This window comes from Siniperca chuatsi, linkage group LG3 (genome assembly GCF_020085105.1).
Source record: "Siniperca chuatsi isolate FFG_IHB_CAS linkage group LG3, ASM2008510v1, whole genome shotgun sequence".
Lineage (NCBI taxonomy): Eukaryota > Metazoa > Chordata > Actinopteri > Centrarchiformes > Sinipercidae > Siniperca > Siniperca chuatsi.
Window position 1 is genome coordinate 10828562 of NC_058044.1, and position 21203 is coordinate 10849764.

Consider the following 21203-nt stretch of genomic DNA (forward strand, 5'->3'; position numbering starts at 1 on the left):
ACACCGGTGTGTCATTTTAAGATCAAAGTCAATTAGCATTATGGGTCAGCTTTAAAAGAGGTTTGACAATTGCCACTTTTATGTGACTTTTCAAAGCAACCTGAAGCAACTAATGGAGTTCTAAAGTGGTCGCAGAGTTGGTGCCTCAATTGCAGGCACATCAATTACAAGAACTGCAAAGTATTTAAAGCAGCAAGGGTCTCAATTAGCAAATGACAAACTGCAATGGCAAATAGTAATGGTGATTACATGTAAAGGTTCACAGCCAGGGAGAGATGAGCACAACAACAAAGCAGTATGACAGAGTTCCATCAATTAATTTCAATTGTGTAGAGCCCAATTTGAAGTTGGGATATTTTTCCAGCTACTTGTATATATATATATGTTTAAACACATTTTCTAGACCTTTGTTGAAGTAGCAGGCAAAGTTGCTCTTTGAGCTAAATGCTAACGTCAGCATGCTAATATGCTCACAATGACAATGCTAACATGTTGATGTTTAGCAGGTATGTTTACCATGTTCATCATCTTAGTTTTATTGTGTTAGCATGCTAACATGCTAATTAGCACTAAACACAAAGTACAGTTGACAGTTGAGGCTGATGGCAATGTCTGTATGGGACAAGTTAACATTTTGACCTGAAGATGGTGCTAGATGAAAAGTGGAAAGGGTATTACAATTCATTCTGTAGGGAACATGAATATCTGTACCAAATGTCATGGCAATCCATCCAAGAGTTGTAATATATTATTTCACTTAAAACCACAAATGTCAAACTCATGATGGAGGAAAAGTCAGAGGATCACCAAAGTCAGTAGGATTTAGCCTCTGGGGACCATGAATGTCAAATTTTAAAGGCAATCCATCCAATTGTTCTTGAGATTTTTCAGTCTGGACCAAAGGGGTGGATCGACCGACAGACCAACATTGCCATACTTAGAGCCTAATTAAGATGAGTTGTTGGGAATTACATTAAAACAGGAATGGGCTTTAGGATCTCATATTGATATTTTGCTTGATATATTGGACATAACATTGTATGAACACCTTGGCTAATGATAATCCTTTCCAATATTATTCTTTATCCATCATAAATGTCCATAAATCACCATTTTATGATGCAACAAAACAAAGTTTCTATAATTCCAAAAGTCAGTTAGATGAATGAAATGACTGATAACAGCTTGTCTCAGTGTCCTTTAAGTTTTACACTACTGTGGGCTGTGCAGCCTGAAAAGTCTTATTAACCTAGGTGCCATTCATTAACATCACATTATTCATATGCATTTCTATATTGGACTCCCTGCATTTCCAATCCTGCAACAATTACACAGTTATCAAGGATTAAGGGATCCTATATTTAGGAGCGGTTACAGAGATAAGCAATTATTTTCAGGATTGAACAAATTCAAATTAGAGTCACTCATGCAAGCTTCTCTCTTAATGACCATATAATTCTGTTTTATCAGACTGGCAGTAGAATACTTGCATTAGCGTACTTTGAGATAGATAAAAATGACCTTGAACCACAGCTTGATCATATTGATGGCTGCTAATAGATAAAATGATTTGATATTATAAAATACCTGTTATACCTACTATCTTTCATGTATTAGCTATAGGTAATATATGTTTTGGTGCAAATTCTAAATGTTAACTTACATTAAACACAAAATATCAAATCTCTCTTCAAAATGTTGATTGTGCAGGGTTTTGGAGACTGGGTCACCTCCCTATGTTATGTTTAGGATGAACTGGGCTGTTGCCATAACAGCACCGAGAGGCATGGCCAGCGAGTTCCCTCTTCCTGAAATAGCCTGCAAAATTGTTTAAACAGATAACTGGGAATCTGGCTGCTAGCCAGGAGCGTGCCCCAATGCCTCATGGGATATTAATGGCAGCCCAAGCTGAGGCAGGTCTGCAGTGAGGGAATAGATCCTAGAATCCTTAATCAGTGCTTTAAAATCAGCTGTGCCTCTGCTAATTGGCTTCATTTCAATCGCAGAATGTCTCCATTTGCTATTGAATTAGAGCAGTGAGCGACTGCTGTGAGGCATGTTGTAGGAATACATGTTTCTGAGCTGAAATCACACTTAGGATTAGATCTCCTTTCCGCATTGCATTTGCCTGTAACCACAAATTTGTACAGTGCATGCAGGAGCTTTACTTTTAATAAAGAAATGACCACTCTTCTGTGGCTTTCCTCGCTAAACTCTCCATCTTTGCTTCTCTCTTCCTGTGTTCTGGCTAGTGGGACTGCTGGTAGATAAATATCAGCTCCTTTGGCAGCGGGCTCCATGTACATTTCCCCAGTGAGCCCATGGGCCCCTTGATGAAAGCCATCCGTCACTGCTGCGGGATGACCTGTCTGCACTGACCACCACACACCTCCACCCTGACCACTAGACTGTGAAGGGGATGTCTCCATGAGCACCCTCAAACGCCACCAAATCATGATTTAATGCCTTTAATTTACACTGTCTCGAGGGCTTATCAAAAGGTTAGCTCAGGAGCATTGAGACAAGTTTATAAAGGCCTTGCTGGGGCACTGCTACATTGGACTTGGGGTATACTGCAACATTGAATTTTGGAAAACAGATAGCATTTGTAAGTGATACAAATTTTTTATTGCTGCTATAAGTTCCTATTTAGCATTTAACGCTGCAGCCACAGCGCATTTTGGCAAGCGGAGCATGTTTTTCTGTCGTCCTATCCCAAGGGACAAGACAAGAGAGAATGATGTGAAGCTGAGTGAGATTAATGCATGGTAAATGGAACATGTGCTGGGATGACAGTGTAGATGAGGAATGATGCCTCCACAGGAGATGGAGAGTGACAGGCCGAACACAACATGTGGGGGATATTCCCATGAATATTCCTCCCAAATATTCAGAGAACATTCAACATGGAACTGTTAACAGTGAATGCAAGCTAAATCAGTGTTGAAGTCATTTGATGCAATTTGCTGTAATATTTTATCACAGAAGTCACATAGCAATGGTTTAATTGAACGTGATGAAATGGTGGATTAAGCAAGCCTTGCTGTGCCAGCCCTGTGCAAAACAAATCCCATGCAGGTTTTATCTGTTGTGGGCCATCAGGACCAATCTATGACTGTCAACATCATCACTTCAAGTAATGTCACTGGAAGGTATATGGAACAGTAAATCCTGTTCCCAGGTTCTTCGTTACTGTAAATGTTCTTCATTACACAGGCAATCAAAGAGATAATTCATGTAGCAGTATGCTCCTGTAGGTCAGAATGGGACTGAGGATGCACAAAACATGGAAGAAGAGGAGGTTTTAATGAAGAAGGCCGTGTACCTACAAGTGCTGCAGTCATATGTGCATGTATACAAACGTCAACTGATTGAGGTGTTCTTTTGATTTAGAGAGCCTAGTATTTCTGCTAGAGTGGTGACTTAAAGGATCAGTTCCCCCAAATTAGAAAAAAAAACAACAACACTTTTTCTCACTTACCTTTAGTTGTAACTGGCTGTGCAGATTTGGTTTTATCTGCCCAAGTTTTGAAGTATACATCATCAGGAGGTTTCTGCCTCAAATCACAACACAATGACAAACACAATGGAGTTGAATGAAAATTTGTTTGTGGTGCTCACAGCACTGCAAAACTAAATCTGAAAAAGTCAACAGCAACATCTGTTTCAAGGATAGGAACTATTTCTTTAGTAGAAAATAATTACAATGAAAACTGTTGAAGTTGACGTCTGTGGATTATCCAGAAAAATTGGGACACAGTGTTTGTTGCTGAGTTTTAAAAAAATGTCATTCAATTTTTTTTAAACTCCATTGTATTGGGATACAAGCAGAAACCTTAGAGACCGATATCTCAAAACCTGGACAAATAAATCCCAAACTCTCTGCATGGATGGATACAACTGGAGGCAGTGTGCAAAATACATGAGGTCTTAGGGGGCCTCAAATCTCTTAGATCCACTGAAGACTTCAAAACTCTAATTTTTGGATTAGCTAACTAATAAAATCGAATTTATCTATTCTTGAAAGTATACAGTATTTTCATGTTGAAATGTTGAAAGATGAGGAGAAGCACAGAACACAGTGACAGTGTACCTGGCAGTGTACAGACAGCTAATGGATATAATACTGTCCTGTAAAGTCCTTATTTGTCCAATGGAAAATTACAATTTTTTTAACAGCGTTTATATCACTTAACAAAAATAAATAAACATAAACAATAAGATGCATCTGTGCTTAGGCTACACTCTTACTTTTAGTTGGGATATAAGTGTATAATTCAAAATGTTATCAGTAACTTTTTTTTTGCATCCAGATCCAGATTTTTTGTCATTTTGGGTAAACTGACCCTTTAACAAGCCAATTACAATACAAGACATGCTCTTGAATTAGACAAAGACCAGTATTTCTGGTAGAGTGGTGACTTTAATTGATTAGTCTGTTACTCTCACTCTACTAAACTCACTCCACAAATCACAACAAGTGTTCCCTGCTGGGAGGACTTTGGGCACGGCCGTGTGAATTATGTTTGTTAATAGTCACCAATGATGTGATGAAGTAGATGCAGCCAGAGAACAATAGGCCTGATTACTGATTACTGGGCCATCTTGAAACTATTAGGTCAGTTTCAGGTGAAACTAGCTATTAACAGATACTCAGGCAGATTCCTTCCTGAGGGCAGGGCTTATGTAACTCAGAGTAGTTTAAATTTCCAGTTCCCGTCCAATTTTTTCACATTGAGAATGACTTCCGGATGGGAGCCGAAACGTCTTGATTCTGAAAACAGTGTCCAGATGACTACGACTGAAACCTTTTCTACGATAGAACACTCCTGGACGAATGAGGGACTACACCGTCTTAGTCACCAATGGTACAGTTTTCCTTTTTACTCTCAGAGTTTCCTCCGTCTTTAATCCACAGTGCCTGCCAGCATGATAACTGAGCTAAACTCTTGAAGTAGATGGACAGCTTCTACCAAAGGAGGAAGAGTAGTCTACTTTTTAAACTTTTTCACATGAGTATTCCTTAATCTAATGTATGAAAGACTTGTTCACTGCAGATGTTCAATATCGGCATTGACACCCATACCAAGGCCTTGGTGGATTTCAACTACCAAACAATCAACATAAAAGAAAAACTTTCATCCTCTCCCGTCTGCCAACTCTTCCAGTGCAGAGTTAGTACAGCGAGAATAAAAGGGTAAATGTTTTTCAAAGGGACCTTCTTACTTTGTTCTTTATGGCACACATTTTAACCACTGTCTGATCAAACAAACCTAGCAGACTGTTCTGGGGCTTTAAGAAAATACTTAATAATACAAGTAGAGATGACACAGTTTGCCAGTTTTCTAATCCTCAGATAACATGATATTAGTAAAGCATGTTGCTCAGTCAATATGTACAGTAACCACTTGGAAGAAAGGAAGTATTTTCTCTAAAAGAGGAGGAGGATTTGTGAATCATCATAAAGTGTCAAAAAAAATCTATTCAGAACAGTAAATATGAAGCTACAGCCATCAGCTGGTTAGCTTAGCTTAGTATAAACACTGAAAACAGGGGGAAAACAGCTAGCCTGTCCATAAGTTAAAAAATCCACTGGTTGCCTGGCAACTTCACAGTGACCAGTGAATAGTCCTGCACATACCCCTCCATAAAAGTGCAACTTCTCATTTTTACACTGATTTTTGTACGGATCAAACATACAAGTTATTACGTGTGAATTTGTGAATTCTAGAGGTAGGCGGATGTTGTTACCTTTAGATCAGAGCCATGCTTGCTGTTTCAGTCTGCTTACAGTCTTTATGCTAAGCTAAGCTAACTAGCTGTTGTCTAACTAAAAAAGAAAGGAAAAAAGGGTATTTCCCAAAATGCTTCTTCGAGATAACTTTTTAAAACACTGAACATACTATAAACTAGAGTTAGACAAACCAATCGCAACTCAAGGTCCACTTACTAGCTTTGTTCAGTGCTTTCAGTCATATCACACAATTTTCACCAGACCAATGGAACAGTAACTGTTACGATTTAAGAAAGTGAAGTTCATTCTGGACCTTGCATATCAACAGATCCATCTCTATAACAAGTGAACCAGCTCCACTGATGAAGACCATATGAAAGGGATTAAAGCACTAGAAAAAAGCTAGCAAGTGGACCTTGAGTTGGAATTTTTTAGTACAGTGCAAACAGAGACACTCTTACGATGTGGTCAGCCAATGAACAGTTTTATAGCCTAACCACTTTTTATTTTACATGAAACACCAAAACAACTGGCTACAGCATTGCTAAGTATAGTATTGTTCTGTGTTAGGGGGAAATGTGTTTACTCATTACAGATAACCCAATTCAATCGTGTTTGATATTCATACTGTCAGAACACACATATGTTCCTAATTTATCCTGTGCATTGCAGTTTTATTTCACTTGCTTCAAAAACAAACAGACACATACGAGCTTGCTTTTGTTACTTTGTACTGGAGAGTTTTCCTTTTACTTTGTCTTAATTCTAATCTTAAAAATAAACGAAATTCCTCTGAGATGCTGGAAGCACATCTGCAGCCCTCCATACACACACAGAGATAATGAGGTTGCTAAAGAATACAAAAATAAAAAAGAAAGAAAAGTTAGTTTGTAAGAGGAGATTCCTCTCGGGCAGTTGAGGCTGGTGTGTATATATAGCAGAGCAGCCTCGATTGTGTAAGGGGGTGTGCATGCTGATGGCCATCGATCGAAACAGAAGGTGTTGTCTGGCACTTCAGGCCATTCACACAGACTCCTGGCTTTGAGTGCAGAGATATTAACAACTTTGCCAGTTTGTAATTAATGTGAATCTGCTGTTGAGCTTAATGTGCCCTGTTTTTTGGTTATGGAGCCATTTTGACATGTTGTAGAAATACTTTCTGCGGAAGACAAAAGGACCTCATGAAGGACAAGAATTTCATGTACTGCACAATCACGATTTCTACCATTTAAAATGCCTTAAATATAGTCTTGTCTTAGATGTTTCACCATAATCCCATAAGAGTCAGTTTCCATACACTGTAACTGTAATTCAGTGTGCTCATTACTTGTTTGGTGTGTCTTTTGAATGTTTATTTTATGCCTATGTCTGCTTTAGGAATATAGAAGTGCCTCTTCATGGTGAGATCACTTTGCAGGATGATAATAAAGCTGAAAACAATTATTTATTATTTGACTGGTCAAGCAATGAAAAATTAATTTTGATAGTTGACTAATCGCTTGAGTCACTTTTCAAGCAAAAATGACAAATATTTGCTGGTTCCATCCTCTCAGATGTGAGGATTAGCAGCTTTTGTCTGCTTTATATCAGTGTAAACTGAACATCTTTGGGTTTGGGACTGTTGGTCAGAAAAAACAAGCAATCTGAAGCCATTGTGGGCTCTGGGAAACAGGGATCTGCATTTCTCACTTTTTACATTTTACAGAAAAAATTATTAATCAAGATAAATCTCAACATTATTATTGATAATAAGAATAATTGTTAGTTGCAGCCCTAGTTCATAACATACCGAACTAGCTATTTCTTGCCTAAGTCCTCGCACAAAAATTATATTAGTTCGACTCTGCTGTAAAACCTCCAGGACTGATGTTCAGGAAATTGAAAGACAGTCATGGCTGCTTTTAGTGAAATCATTTTATCTAATATCAGGAAATGTGTGATGGTCAATCACTCCAAATGATTACATTTGTTCAGTGCAGTCTGCAGTTTGTAGGGCCAGTATGATATTACTTGTCCTAATCTTACCCTATTCTCCGTGTTCACTCTTTTATAATCAGTTGCTGAAGACTTCTGTTCGCAACCTGAAAAGTTTCTAAGTCTTGTAACAACTTTAACCCTTCCCCATTGGCAAAAGTGAGGCTGTGAAGAAAATGATCATCAAAGCCAGACAAATTTACACCTTAGCAAAGTATCATGAGTCCTGCAATTTCACACAGACCCAGTTTTCCTCCACAGCAACACCAGGAAAACAGCCAAGTTTGCCACTTTCCAGATGGAGGCTAGGCTTTTGAATAATGACTAGCTCTAAAAGTTGCATTTGAATGTCTACTGTGTTTAGAAAAGTGCTGATCTCTACACCGGTGGAGGAGTCACTGTACATTGATGCATACTGTACATACAGTATACTGTCTCACACATCAATCTCAAGCACATTTCACTGAGTATGGATTTTAATCTATATATCAGGATTCTGTCAACTGTGTTCATGTCATTTTGTGTTACAATTACCACAGCTATTTCTATTATCTACCACTCTCAGTAAATTTAATATTTTTGACTTCTCAAAGCATTGCTGTGTCAAATCTACAATGATATCTGTAGATACTGTAGACTGGAGGTGGACAGGGGAAAAATGCAAGATGGAATTTATTTTTTCCACATGCTTGTTTACACAGCTCTAAGATGAGTCCTCCTTCCCTTCATTTTTATCAAGGCATTCCTCCTCTTCCAGTCACTGCTCACACACACACACACACACACTGCACATCTCTCTATGTAGCGGCTTCTTCCTCAAATAGAAAATGTGCACTAAAACATGACAGCACTGGCGGCTAGTCTCCGAGAGCAGCCCCACTCTCTCTGGCCTAGATTCTTTCAAATCCACTCTGGAAGTGTCTTCGTCCTCAGCTGCACTGCCAGCCCGCCAGAGAGTGAGTGAGCAAGCCATCTGGCTGCACAGCACATCAAATCCCAATCTGTGTTAATTTGAGTGTTAAGGGCCATTGTTTATTTTTGAAAAAAAAAAAAGGAAGGGAAAAAAAACCCTCACTCACAGGATTAATAAACCCTTTTGTAGTTCATTCTGAGCAAAGTTTGTACCAAAGTTTTTGCAGACGCGCAGCATGCCAGGCACACTGCAGGTCACTGCTGAAAATTACATGTCTCTAACCTGGCAAAATAAAGATTTAATATAGCTACAAGAATAGTCGATTCTGTAAAAATGAAGTAGATGCAAAATTGGAACATTTTTATAAATAACATAGAATACTATGTAGGCCAGTAATCACGTTGTGCAGATAAAACTAATTGCACTGCGTTTGTTTCTACCACCTGGTGAAAACATTTGGGCCGCCATAGGCTTCCATTGATGTTTATGGGTTTTTATTCAGATCCCCATTAATTGTTACCATCACAGCTACTCTTCCACAGGTTTTTTAGAAGTCACTCTAAAGACACTCTGAGCTTAGAAATGAAGCTCAAATTGACATAAGAAATATAAATATCGTAGATACTACATTTTCTATGTATGCTCCACACTGATTATAATGTAATATAAGTAAAAGACAGCTATATTACTTCAAAACTTCCTCTTGGTTTACTGGAGCTACGGAAGTAGTTGAAGCCATATCTCTTTTTCTTTGTCCCTTTAACCCCCACCCCCCACACACACCTCCCTTCCTCTCCTTCTCTCTTTCTCTCTCACTGACACACACTTACACACACACACACACGCCACCCACCCTGACACATGGTGTGTTATGCAATGGGTGATGCCTAATTACCACTGACATCGCGGAGACTGTTCACTGTGAAATTAATCATGACACAGGCGTCAGCTTTTGATATTTTTCGCCAAGTGCTCTGAGTTTGTACCAGCCGATGTAATTAATAAACCAAATGCACACAAATACTGATTAGACACTGACACTGATGTCTTAATAATAACCAGGCACCTTAAAACCAACGCCAGGTGCCACACAGTAGAGATAAGAGGAGGAAGGTAAGTGCAGTAGAAAAACAGAGAAATTGGAACTAATTATTTATTTATTTATTTAACTATTAAAATGAGGTTGTTAATTGCTTTGACTGTGGGCTAGCATAGATGGAAAATAATGTGTGTAACGAGGGTGTATGAATGTATCTATATACAAATTCTTAACAGCTGTGGGTCCACTGTAGCTCGCACAGGGATACAGTGCTATTTATAAATCATAGCACTGTATTGGAAAGCGCTTACAGTATATCCAGTCATGCATAACATAAACAGTTGCTTTTCAGTTAGCAGAAAACCTCGCTGTTACTTTATTATTACAAATAGATGAACTGAGACTCCAGAAACAGAGCCCACCCGTATCTGGCATAATTAATGTGACATGCAGCTCATCAGTGCACAAACCATCTACAAGAGCTGGTTGCTCTTTTCTAGAGGTTTTTACTGCTTCAGTGGAAAATGATCACAAGCCAAGCAGTTTGGGACAAGATGCTGGCAAATTGATTTGACATCTCACTTTTTGTTAAAATCAGGTTCAGATATTATTTACCTCTCTTAAAGCCAAATTTTTTCCCCACCACACAGCTGTGGTTAGCTTTGATCTTCCACAGGCTTCAAAGTGTAATGTATCAGAATTGTTCATTTGGAAAACACAAAGAAAACTTGTTTCCCATTTGAGACGTGCTTTTTCAGAAAGAACAGAACTATGAATAGTGTGCAGGGTTCCTCTGTTTTTTAATTGGTACATTAGTGTCTTATGCTTTCCCTGCAAAGTGCACTATTAAGCTATTTTAGGAACGTATGGTCTCTCTGTACAGTATGTGTATCCTTTCAGGCCATTTCAACCTTCAGCTATTTTCCAAATCCAATCCTCCCAACTACTCTCAGGCTGAGGTGGGTCACTGAGTGCACCTGGAGAGGGAGACTGCAGAACAGACAAAGAAGAGTGAGAAAGACCTGAGAATAATGAGGTTTTTTTTTTTCCTATTTCAACATTTCCTCCTTTACTTACTCAATGTATTTTTTCAGGCATTTTACCTTTATTTTGATAGTGGATGGTAGCAAGATAACAGGAAATGAGGGTAGAGAGGACGGATGACATGCAACAAAGGTCTCCAGCCAGAATCCAACTGGGGAAGTTATGATTACATAGTCAGCTTCTTAAACCACAGGTCCAGCAGGACACCCACCTCTTTTCTTTCAATTAATTTCTTTGTATTTCCTTTTTTATATTATATCATTATACTGTTTCCACTGACCTGGTAAAAGTGGAAGTGGAAGTCACAATGATAATAATGATTACAATGATTGTTATTTTGTTGATTGTGATTGTTATTCTTTGCATTGGTTGTGAGTTATGTGCTGTAACTACACTAAATATATATTGTACCTACATGCCAGGAAATGAAAGAAACAATTGAAAGTAAAGGAAGCAGAGACACAAGAGGAAACTTTTAAAAAGTCCAAATTGTCATATAAACACTTTTATCAGTCTGTCTGACCAAAGGTCACATGGAAATAGTAGCAGAAGAAAGGAGTTCGAAAACTAGGCCAGAATATGTTTTCGCAAATTATCAGCACAGACCCATATGTGCAAACACTGTACACACATGCACACACACATGACGCTGAAAGTCACCAGAGACCCACTGTTATACACCACAGTTGTTTCCATATGCACAGCCCAGACGCTATCAAAGCTTCAGATGGGATTCATATTGCTTCACTGGCTATATTTGTTAAAAAAATCAATTTTATCTCCTGGTGAAATTATATGCATGTGCACGTGGATGTGTGTACTGTATGTGACAGACAGAGGAGCAGAAGGTAACCTTTATAAATGACACACAAACAGCTAGACAGTGCAAAAGAGTAAAGGTGGCGTTTCTAATCCTCTCCCCTCCTGTTGTCTGGTCTCCCTTTTTTACTGTCTACATTACATCGCAGGCAGATTGACACATTAAGCTTGGCTGTTTCTCTGGCTAGTGTTCTGACGTACTGTTTGTCTCTGGGCTTCACCTGTCTCCCTCCTTCAGCTCAAGTCGGAAGAATTGAAGGATACTTCAAGAAAAAGGACCACTGCTGTAATGTCTGTCCATCAGTAGTGGGAAAAGTGTTTTGTCCCTTTGCTTAAAGCTGTTCCACTCAATATTTTTATAGAAACAATGGCTCAAATGTGTAGTGTCAAAGTGGTCACTTGTAGTGACAAACCCACAGAGAATTATCACTCAGCTCTGCTGTTCCCCTCAGCTTATTTCTTTCAGCTCAAGTTTTGGGTTTTACAGCCTGCAACTTTACTGTTTTGGTTCACTCTTGCTGCTCTTATGAACATTATTTCCAGCTGCTGGAAACAGCAGCTGCTCTGCAGCTACTACATGCCCCGCACCAAACTGCAGACAGACAAAGTTAGCAACCAGCTAGAGAACACAGTTGAGTATTTAGCATCTAAAGAGCCAGATATTACTATTGCTTTACAATTGGTGGAGACCAAAGCAGAGCTAAAAGGAGTGTGAATATTGGACTTAACACTTGTCAAGTGGCCGTAAACATGACTTCATCAAATACTAATGTTCTTCTGTGTCAGCTGAATGTGTAAATAGGCAACTGTTTGCTAAAATGTGATGAATGGTGTTGGGTTTAGAGATTGTTGTGCTGCCAAGTGGCCCAAAAAATCAATTGATGCAGGTTCAAGTTACAATACCACAATGTGAAAATACTTAAATGTACTTAACATGTAAACAAATTTGCATTCAAAATTTTACTGAAGTAAAAGTACTTAAGTACAAGTACTGCAATTTAATTTCTACTGATGTATTAATGTGGAGGCAGTATTTTAAAGTTGTAACTGGTCAAGATGAGGCTAATTTCACCTATTTTATATATTGTTCAGTAGTTTTATCTATAAGAGTGCATGATATTTTCTAAGCTAAGTAAAATGCACAATATTACCCTGTAGGTGCCAAATGACAAAAATATGGAAAATGCTCAAACAAGTTATGTGCATTCAAATCAATTCCTTAGTTGGACGAAGATCTGTAGTCAAACATGATTGCAATGATTTTACAGTTTTATCTACCTAAGCTTAGCCACCCAAACTCAAACCCAGTGAAATCTAACACACCTTTGTGGCTACTTTTCATACTGTCTTTGATTTAAAACATACACCGTCTGAGCAGTGTGGATTGACAGACAGAAGTTAACACATTCATAAAAGGGTTCTATCGAGTCATATGCAGTCACATTTCAACACCAAAACACTCTCAAATGTACAAAATGCAATCTAACTGTTTTAAGCTCCCACTACCTTGGCATCTAGATGCTGCAGGATGGGGAGAATGTTTGCAAGCAAGTACCAGGAATATCAATTCATAATATACTTGACACAGTTTTGTTGAGCACATTATTTAGTGATAATTCTCTGCATGTTAATAATCTGATCTGAAGTCAGGCTGTAGCCTATAAGCAGTGTTCCCACTGAATATGTATTTCTAACTACACAGAGGGTAAACATGTTATTTAATCATCAACATGTTTTCAATCGTCATTGTTTAAGTAGGATGAACAAACCCCAGGTGGTGTACACATAGTACGAGAGACTTTCTGCAGGCTGAATGCATAATATTCAGCATTTAAATAATACGTGCCATCCGTGTAGTGGGGCAACTTAAGGTGAACAGCAATTTGTGTCAAAAATGGGACTGGAAGGTGGCCTTATTTATGTTGTCGGAGTTTCACGAGAGACACATAAGGACTTTGCATAACATGCTGTTTATTTTCTTTCACACTTCGAATTTTTAAAGTTTAAATAACAAACATTTAAATAATGCATGCATATCTATCTATCTATCTATCTATCTATCTATCTATCTATCTATCTATCTATCTATCTATCTATCTATCTATCTATCTATGATGATAAAGATCTTCCCTAATATATTTCTTTCCTGATCTGCAATCAGTTAAATATGACTTTATTTGAAATGTTGTAAAGTGTAAATTTTCACACTGATACAGTCACACTTGAATGATTCTGTCTGTAATTATACCTCTGGGTGAATTAATTAAAATCTTGCAAGTTGGTTGTGTAACTCTTAAACTTTGCATTTATTTGACTGATTACGTACCAATAACACTATATCTATTATATTAGATATTGCACTAACTGCTTAATGTGGATGAACAGGTGAAAGTGTAATCTAATTGATTGATAATTGATCATATTTGAAAATTATATCACAGTAGCACATATTTTTGATTCCTTTAGCAAGCCTCTTTTTTCTTTTTTTTTTTACATTCTGCCTTCACTGACCATGGAGTTCATGTGTCAAAACATAGCATAGCAATAGGATATATTCCCATATCTGACCTTCATAGAGTCTTGTCATCCAACTGTGAGGTTATTCAGTCTGTGTGCCAGATACGTCAGCATATAATGTACTGGCCATACTAAAGTCTACCTCAGACAAACATAATGAGACCACGTTTCTAATGAAATAATACTTGTTAACTAGTATTGTGTTTATTATGACAAATGGACACATTTAATGAAAACAGGCCAGCGATGCTTGCACAGATGGGCTCAAAGTTGCCATATATAGGCATGAAATCTATCATATGCAGCAGGTGTTCAACAACAAGAAGTATTGGCCAGAGTGGTGGAGGGATGGTGATGATGTGTGTCTTGATCTCACTACAGCAGTCTACTATGTTACTGGACAGTTGGCTGACACAGTTTAGGGGCAAAAGCACTTACAGTAAAACAGGGATATTCATGAAACAAGCAGTTATTTAACATTTCTGTTAAAGCTGCTATAATCAGTATTTTTATAGTAACAATTAATCAAATTAATATGTGTATGTGTTCACTTGTAGGGATGAACCCACAGAGAATTATCACTTGTCTCTCTGTCTGGTGCTGTTCAGGTAGCTTACAGTGGGTTTAACAGAGCTTTTCCACTGAAAACAGCAGCATGCTATGTCTTGAAACAGCACTGATGAGAGCGGTGAGAGTGAACCAAAACAGTAAAGTGCGGGCTGTAAAACCAAAACAATGAGCAGCTAAACAGACAGATATTTCCCTCAGGAGTCGGTGGAGAGTAAAACAAAGCTAAAAGAAGAGTAAATATTGGACATGCATTCATTAGGTGGTCAGAATCATGACTACCCATCAATGCTAATGTTGCTCTGTATCTGCTGGATGTGTAAACTTTGCTAAGAAGTTTACAATATCAACTGAAAAGGTGACAAATGTTGTGTTTAGAGCTTGTTTCCACTGCTCTCTAGTGGCCCAAAAAAAAATCTAATATTGCAGGATTACAGTTTTTCTCAGTCGCTTTGGTACATATCTCAGATCAGAATTGAAATTCTCAAAACTACCTGTTCAATTCTCACATCATTGTGTCACTTGTGTACATCAAAAAAGCAGTTTCTCATTTCTTTGAACAAGTTGCAAACGCTTTGGTACATCCATGCAAATGATTATGTACAATTCTCTGTTGTTTCCTACATTATCAGTTGCTTATGTCATGTTGATCAAAATGTATTATATTGGGTCTCTCTGTTGAATAGTCTCACCCCCCACAACATTTAGGCACAAGCTCATAGCATAAGTCTTTACATGCAAAATGGTTGAACAAGTTATCATAATATGTCAAGCATATTTCTATACTTTCTATATTTCCATTAGACTTTTTTCTAAATCTGTCCTGAATTGGTAAATTGCTTCCAGGTGAATCTTGACTTTCTCTAACAAAGGTGCTTCTCATGAAGCATCAACTAGCAGGTATATATATGGCCGGAGCAACAGAATGTTACAATGTTGGACAATGGAAGGACAAGGAATTGGACGGGTCAACAGCCAGAGAGAAGACGAAGAAGAGGAGTGAGGCTGCGTGGTGGAGGAGTTGGAAGGCAAAACCGAGGAAGAGGCAGAAGAGGCCGAGGACATATGCGCGTTCCTGATGAGATTAGAGCCACACTCGTAGACCACGTTCTCAATCATGGGCTTACAATGGCCGAGGCTGGTCGAAGGGTGCAGCCAAATGTTGGAAGAACAACTGTGTCCTCGATTATTCAGACTTTTCATCGACAGAATAGGTATGTAATCTAACAATAGGCATTGTACACTGTACTTTCATTACTAATTTTTTTCCCACATAGGACTGCAAGACAAATTCACAGGGGTGGCAGAGGGCCCCTTTTCACACGTGAACAGGAGGAGGCCATTTGCACCATGGTAATAGAAAACAATGCAATAAGACTAAGGGAGATACAAAGTGCCATTATAGAGGACAACAACATCTTTCAAAACATCCAAACAGTCAGCATCTCAACCATTGATAGGGTGCTGAATAGACACCAAATGAATATGAAGCAGCTCTACACTGTTCCATTTGAAAGAAATGGTGAAAGAGTGAAGGAGCTGCGTTACCAATATGTACAGGTAAAACATGTATGAGCATGCAGCAACTGTACCTCAGAGTAAACAGTACAACATTGTATAGTGATATACAGTACAGTAAGTGTGAACTTGACACATTGCATCTTCTTTTCTACAGCCATAGCAAATATGTGCTGTATACATTTGATGTAACTGTATCTTGACCAAAATGAAAATGCATGTAATTCATAAAACTAATTTTGTGTCTTCTGGATATAGCGTATAATGGAACTGGAAGCAAGTGAACCACCGCACAGCTTCCTCTACATGGATGAAGCTGGCTTCATCCACCTAACAAAACGTAGAAGGCGTGGTCGAAATATCATCGGCCACAGAGCTACAGTTGATGTGCCAGGCCAACGGGGCGGAAACATAACCATGGGTTGTGCAATCTCTGAGAATGGTGTGCTAACGCATATTCCCATTATTGGGCCCTACAATACAGAGCGTCTTGTCACCTTTTTAGACACTCTCTACAGGGATCTCATCCCTGAACAAGAGAGGGGTCAGATTGGAGATGACCTGCCAAAGTATGTGATCGTTTGGGACAATGTCAGTTTCCATCGTTCCAACATCATCAGGCAATGGTTTGCTGCCCATGACAGGATGCTGATGGAGTTCCTCCCACCCTACTCTCCATTCCTTAACCCCATTGAGGAATTTTTCTCAGCATGGAGATGGAAAGTATACGATCGTCAGCCACATACACAAATGACCCTTCTGGCTGCCATGGATGCTGCATGTGACGACATCACAGCAGATGCCTGCAGAGGCTGGATAAGACACTCAAAAAGATTCTTTCCACGCTGCATTGCAAGAGAAGATGTTCGTTGTGATGTGGATGAGAATTTGTGGCCCAACAGACAGGATCGTCAAGAGGTGTAGGAAGATTGTAATTCCTTAATGTAATTTCTACAGCACCGCATGTACAGTTTTTCCTATGTTCACATTTCTTCTTTAGGTTTTTTTTTTGTGTGCTATTCAGTGCTGTCTTTTCATTTCTGTATCTCAATGACATGTTCTGTCAATAAAATACAGTACAAACAATAAAAGTGTAAATTTGAATATTTTCCATTCTCTTGCAATTACACTCACACATACACTAAGATATAACTTACAATTGACAATAATTGTCATCAAAACTTTAGCCATAGTTTCCATCAGAACATCCCTCCAGAGTAAACTGTTATATTGACAACATGACTAAACAATTTGACTGTCTTATCCGTACACAATGACACAAGGACTTGTCATTCTGATGGCACTGACATGTTCATTGACACAGATATTTACTTTTGAGAGATGAGCTAAGGATTTTGAGTAAGAGAGTGGCTTTTGCAGGTTATCCATGGTGTTTTGCTATTTGTACAAATTGTTTTGAGAAATGCACTTACTGTTTTGCAAATTGTGAGTTTGATTCGAGAAAAACTGTAATGTTTTAGCAGCTAATTTCCACCAGAGAGGAACTCAAGACTGAGCACTTAGAACATGGAACAAAAAAGAGCTACAGTAACAATCAAACATATGTTGTGAGAAAGACTTGTTGGATGCAAAGTCAACGCTAAAACATTTTAACCAGTCAAATCAAAGTTGTGAGAAAGAAAAGGGAATGGCTATCAAGCGGCTACATTATCAGTTTAGATGTGAATGGTCCTCAAGAATAACTGGAACAATAAGCAGCTGAGGTCTATGATGGTGACGGACTTCTTCCCTGATTAAAACTACCTCTGTAATTACCACACACGATGGGTACAGGGTCTATTGCTGAGTTCAATTAAATTTTTTATTTATATAGCTTGACGAGTTGACGAGTGTTTTGTTTCAGAGTTAACATGCTCCAATTCACCTGTCCCCATGAGGCGCAGTATGTGCCTCTGTGTTGTGCCTTTGCCCTCTCAGCTACTGGAGTTGTCTGCTATGTGTCTAAACTGGAGTGGAAGCCTGCACCTAATCATAGCAATCACTCATCCAAAAGGACCCCCATCTCAAAAAATGGTTATTTTTAGCTCCCATGTATATACAATGTTTTCAGGCTAGTGTGATTATCATTGATTTGACTAAAATGATGGTGCTTGAAAGCTCAGTGGGATTCAATGTAGCTGCCTTGAATTTTTACCAATGAGGGAGGCAATTATTACTGATTTCATATGAGCCGTGCTCTGCTGTCAGTCTGCAAATTCTTATGACTCTGTCACTGTGGAAAAATCTGTGATGCAAAGCTAAATTAGATTTGCTCATGATGTGTTTGACTGACACCCATTATGTGCAATGGACAAATGAGAGCTGCATGAATGGGGGTGGGAAACATTGGTTATATCTCAATCCTCCTGCTTTTTCTGAAGCAGGTCCCCATTCATGGGTGATTAACAGGCAGATCAGGGAGGTGGGCAGTGTTGCTTGGATGGCTTTGACTAATCTAACTGCTGCTGCCTCGCTTGGGTAATGGCTACAGGCTGGCTTGGATAACCCAGACAAGCAATGAAGAGAAACATGCAAACTACTGTATAGAGCTCAACTCTCAAAGCCTAAATCCTATATGCACACGTTTATGCAGCCGTGTGAAACACTACAAAATGTGACTCGACTGACTGACAACTCCAGAGAGAAAAGTGATTATTGGACGTTGCTGGGGTAAAACCAAAGTCTACACACACATAAATGCCACGACACATCGCCAGCAAAATGTAACTAACATGAGCAAATACAACTACAGTTTTACTACAGTTTGACTGACCAAAGGGGAAAAAATCCAGTTGAACTAAATTTAAAATCCGTTTTGAACACATTAAGTCTGAGTTTTGTTTCATTAGAGGCGTGAAATAAAGAATGTTATCATAGTCTGACATGGAGTGAATTAAGTGACATGTTGACCACTCAATAGACTTGCTTTTCGAACAGCAATAGAAATATTGCTCCACCTAGTGGAGGCAGCCGTCATATGTATGTAATATCTATGTAACAGGGCAACAGCATGACTTGATTTCATTCTAACAGTAGAATGACTCTTCACTCAATATTTGCAGGGTTTTAAAAGAACCATGTAAAGAGAGGCTGGGAAGGCTCCTGCTCTATCTCCTCTTATCTAAATGGTCACTGCGCGAGCATGTGCACGAGCTCCATAAGCAAAACCTTTTCAGAGGTGGCACTAGAAAAGATGAAAAAATAAAACAGCATAAAGCACGGTAATGGGGGAGGACAGATGATTTAACAACAACAGAGGGGGGAAGAAAGACTTGCAGGGAATATTCGAATTAAATCAAAAAGACAGCTTGACACTGTTATCCTGAGAGTTTATTTCAAACAACACTGCGCTGAGTGCGGTGCCCTATTTCCAGGCGGCTCTGTCTACCTGAGCTGAGCCCCTCCCCTCTCCCCTTTGCCTCAACTACACCCCGGAGTTTGTGTTGCACTCGTTGCAGTAGGAGGGTCCATGTGCACAGAATGACGTCGCTCTGACTTCAGTCCGACCGACTCCTTCGTTTGTTTTTATTACTCTTTTTATCCAGGGCACAGAATCGGTAATCTGCAAAATCGTGGCCATAATGTGAGCTCATCTGCCGCTGTCGTCCGACCCGTCGCTGTCGTTCGTCCTGTCAGCAGCAGCCGCTCGCTATTGAGGATTACTAGTGATAATACGCAGTAGACTTCTCCAGTGTGTCTAGCTGTCAAACTGAAAACTATGTATTGGAAAGAGTAGACAGAACACAATTGTTGATAGGCTATTTATTGACTTTGCTTTGCGGGTTTTTTTTTTGTCCTCTGGATTATCGCTGCCCAGCAACACGGCCACCTGACAACTCTGAATGTCGTAATTAAGGTAAGGAAGGACAGAGCTCAGTGTCTGACTGTACATTTTAATTTCGCGCTGGTTCTTACATGATAATGAAAGCAAACTCCTCACTGTTCAGTCGGATAACTCAATACTTGCATCCCCGATCCATTAGAAATCTAATAACTTTCAACCGTGGCCGTTAGCCCTGGGCCCATAATAAAAGTCGCCAAGAAGTTTATATACTTTATGTACAAACAAAAATAGCCACAATAATTGTAATAAAATTATTAGTAGCCTAGATTTTATATTTCTGCACGCACCTGTCAAGAGCTGCTGAGAAATATCTAGTGCTGTCAGTCTTTCTAAAAATATGACTTAAATGATTTTGATTTTCTTCCTTCAGCACTTAGTCCTTCTTGTCATTCAAAAAGCCGTTAATAAGACGACTTGCACACAGCAAAAAATAACTTCAACACTGTAGCAAACAGCGTCTTTTAGTATTTAGTATTCTGCGCCAACGCGAAATAGGGAGATATGCAGAGTTGCATGCTCTACAGAGGCAGGACAATCACGGCAGGAGCAAGAGGGAGGAATTGTTAAGCGGACATCTCTTTTATTTTTCATTTTTATATTTAAAGATCTGCACGTAATATGCATGGGATGTTTTGAAGACAACCTGAATAACTTTAACTCAGATATCTTGGCTGCTCCAGAGCTGTGAGCCCTTCAAAGAGTGTACCGTAGCATGCTAAATAAATATTGAAACAGCAAACACCAAGGCAATGCCATACGGCTGTAATCTGTTATGTTAAGTGTCTAATTATTGAAAGCATTTTTGTTGCTTTTGCACATGACGGGGCTGCTCTGGCCGCTAAAGCAACATTTCAAGTTATGTCGCAGCTATGTTGTGGCTGCAAGAGCAGTAACTAATGAGTGACAGCCTTCAGACCAATCCATGAATGGCCTGATAAAGCTGGTGGATTTCTGTCTGAGCTGTCCAATAGAAGCGCAGTAGAGGTGGGCACTCAAACAAAAAAAAAGCCAGACGACGTCACGTAGATACATTAACCCGTGCTATGCAGTTTTCTTCAAGTTAGTAGACTGTACATCCCCTGTAGTGCAGTGATAAGGAGCTTTATTTGTGTGAGAGAGGCAATACTGTACACACTTGCTTTGGACTTTTTCAGATTTGACATATTGTTTACACAGCATAATTTATGTTTTTCTCTCGGTATTCTTTAAAAGTAACTCCTTATAATATCAAAAA

General features: G+C 39.0%; 2 protein-coding genes across 2 annotated transcripts in view; one reads left to right on the forward strand and one right to left on the reverse strand.

Moving 5' to 3' along the window:
- dclk2a (doublecortin-like kinase 2a) overlaps window positions 1-21203 on the reverse strand; it is a 153144-nt gene that overhangs the window by 74609 nt on the left and 57332 nt on the right. The window lies entirely within an intron of this gene.
- nr3c2 (nuclear receptor subfamily 3, group C, member 2) overlaps window positions 19576-21203 on the forward strand; it is a 79353-nt gene continuing 77725 nt past the window's right edge. Inside the window, exon 1 of the mRNA XM_044190079.1 lies at window positions 19576-19981. The gene's annotated coding sequence lies outside the window, so the exon portion shown is untranslated. The remainder of the gene's footprint in view (window positions 19982-21203) is intronic.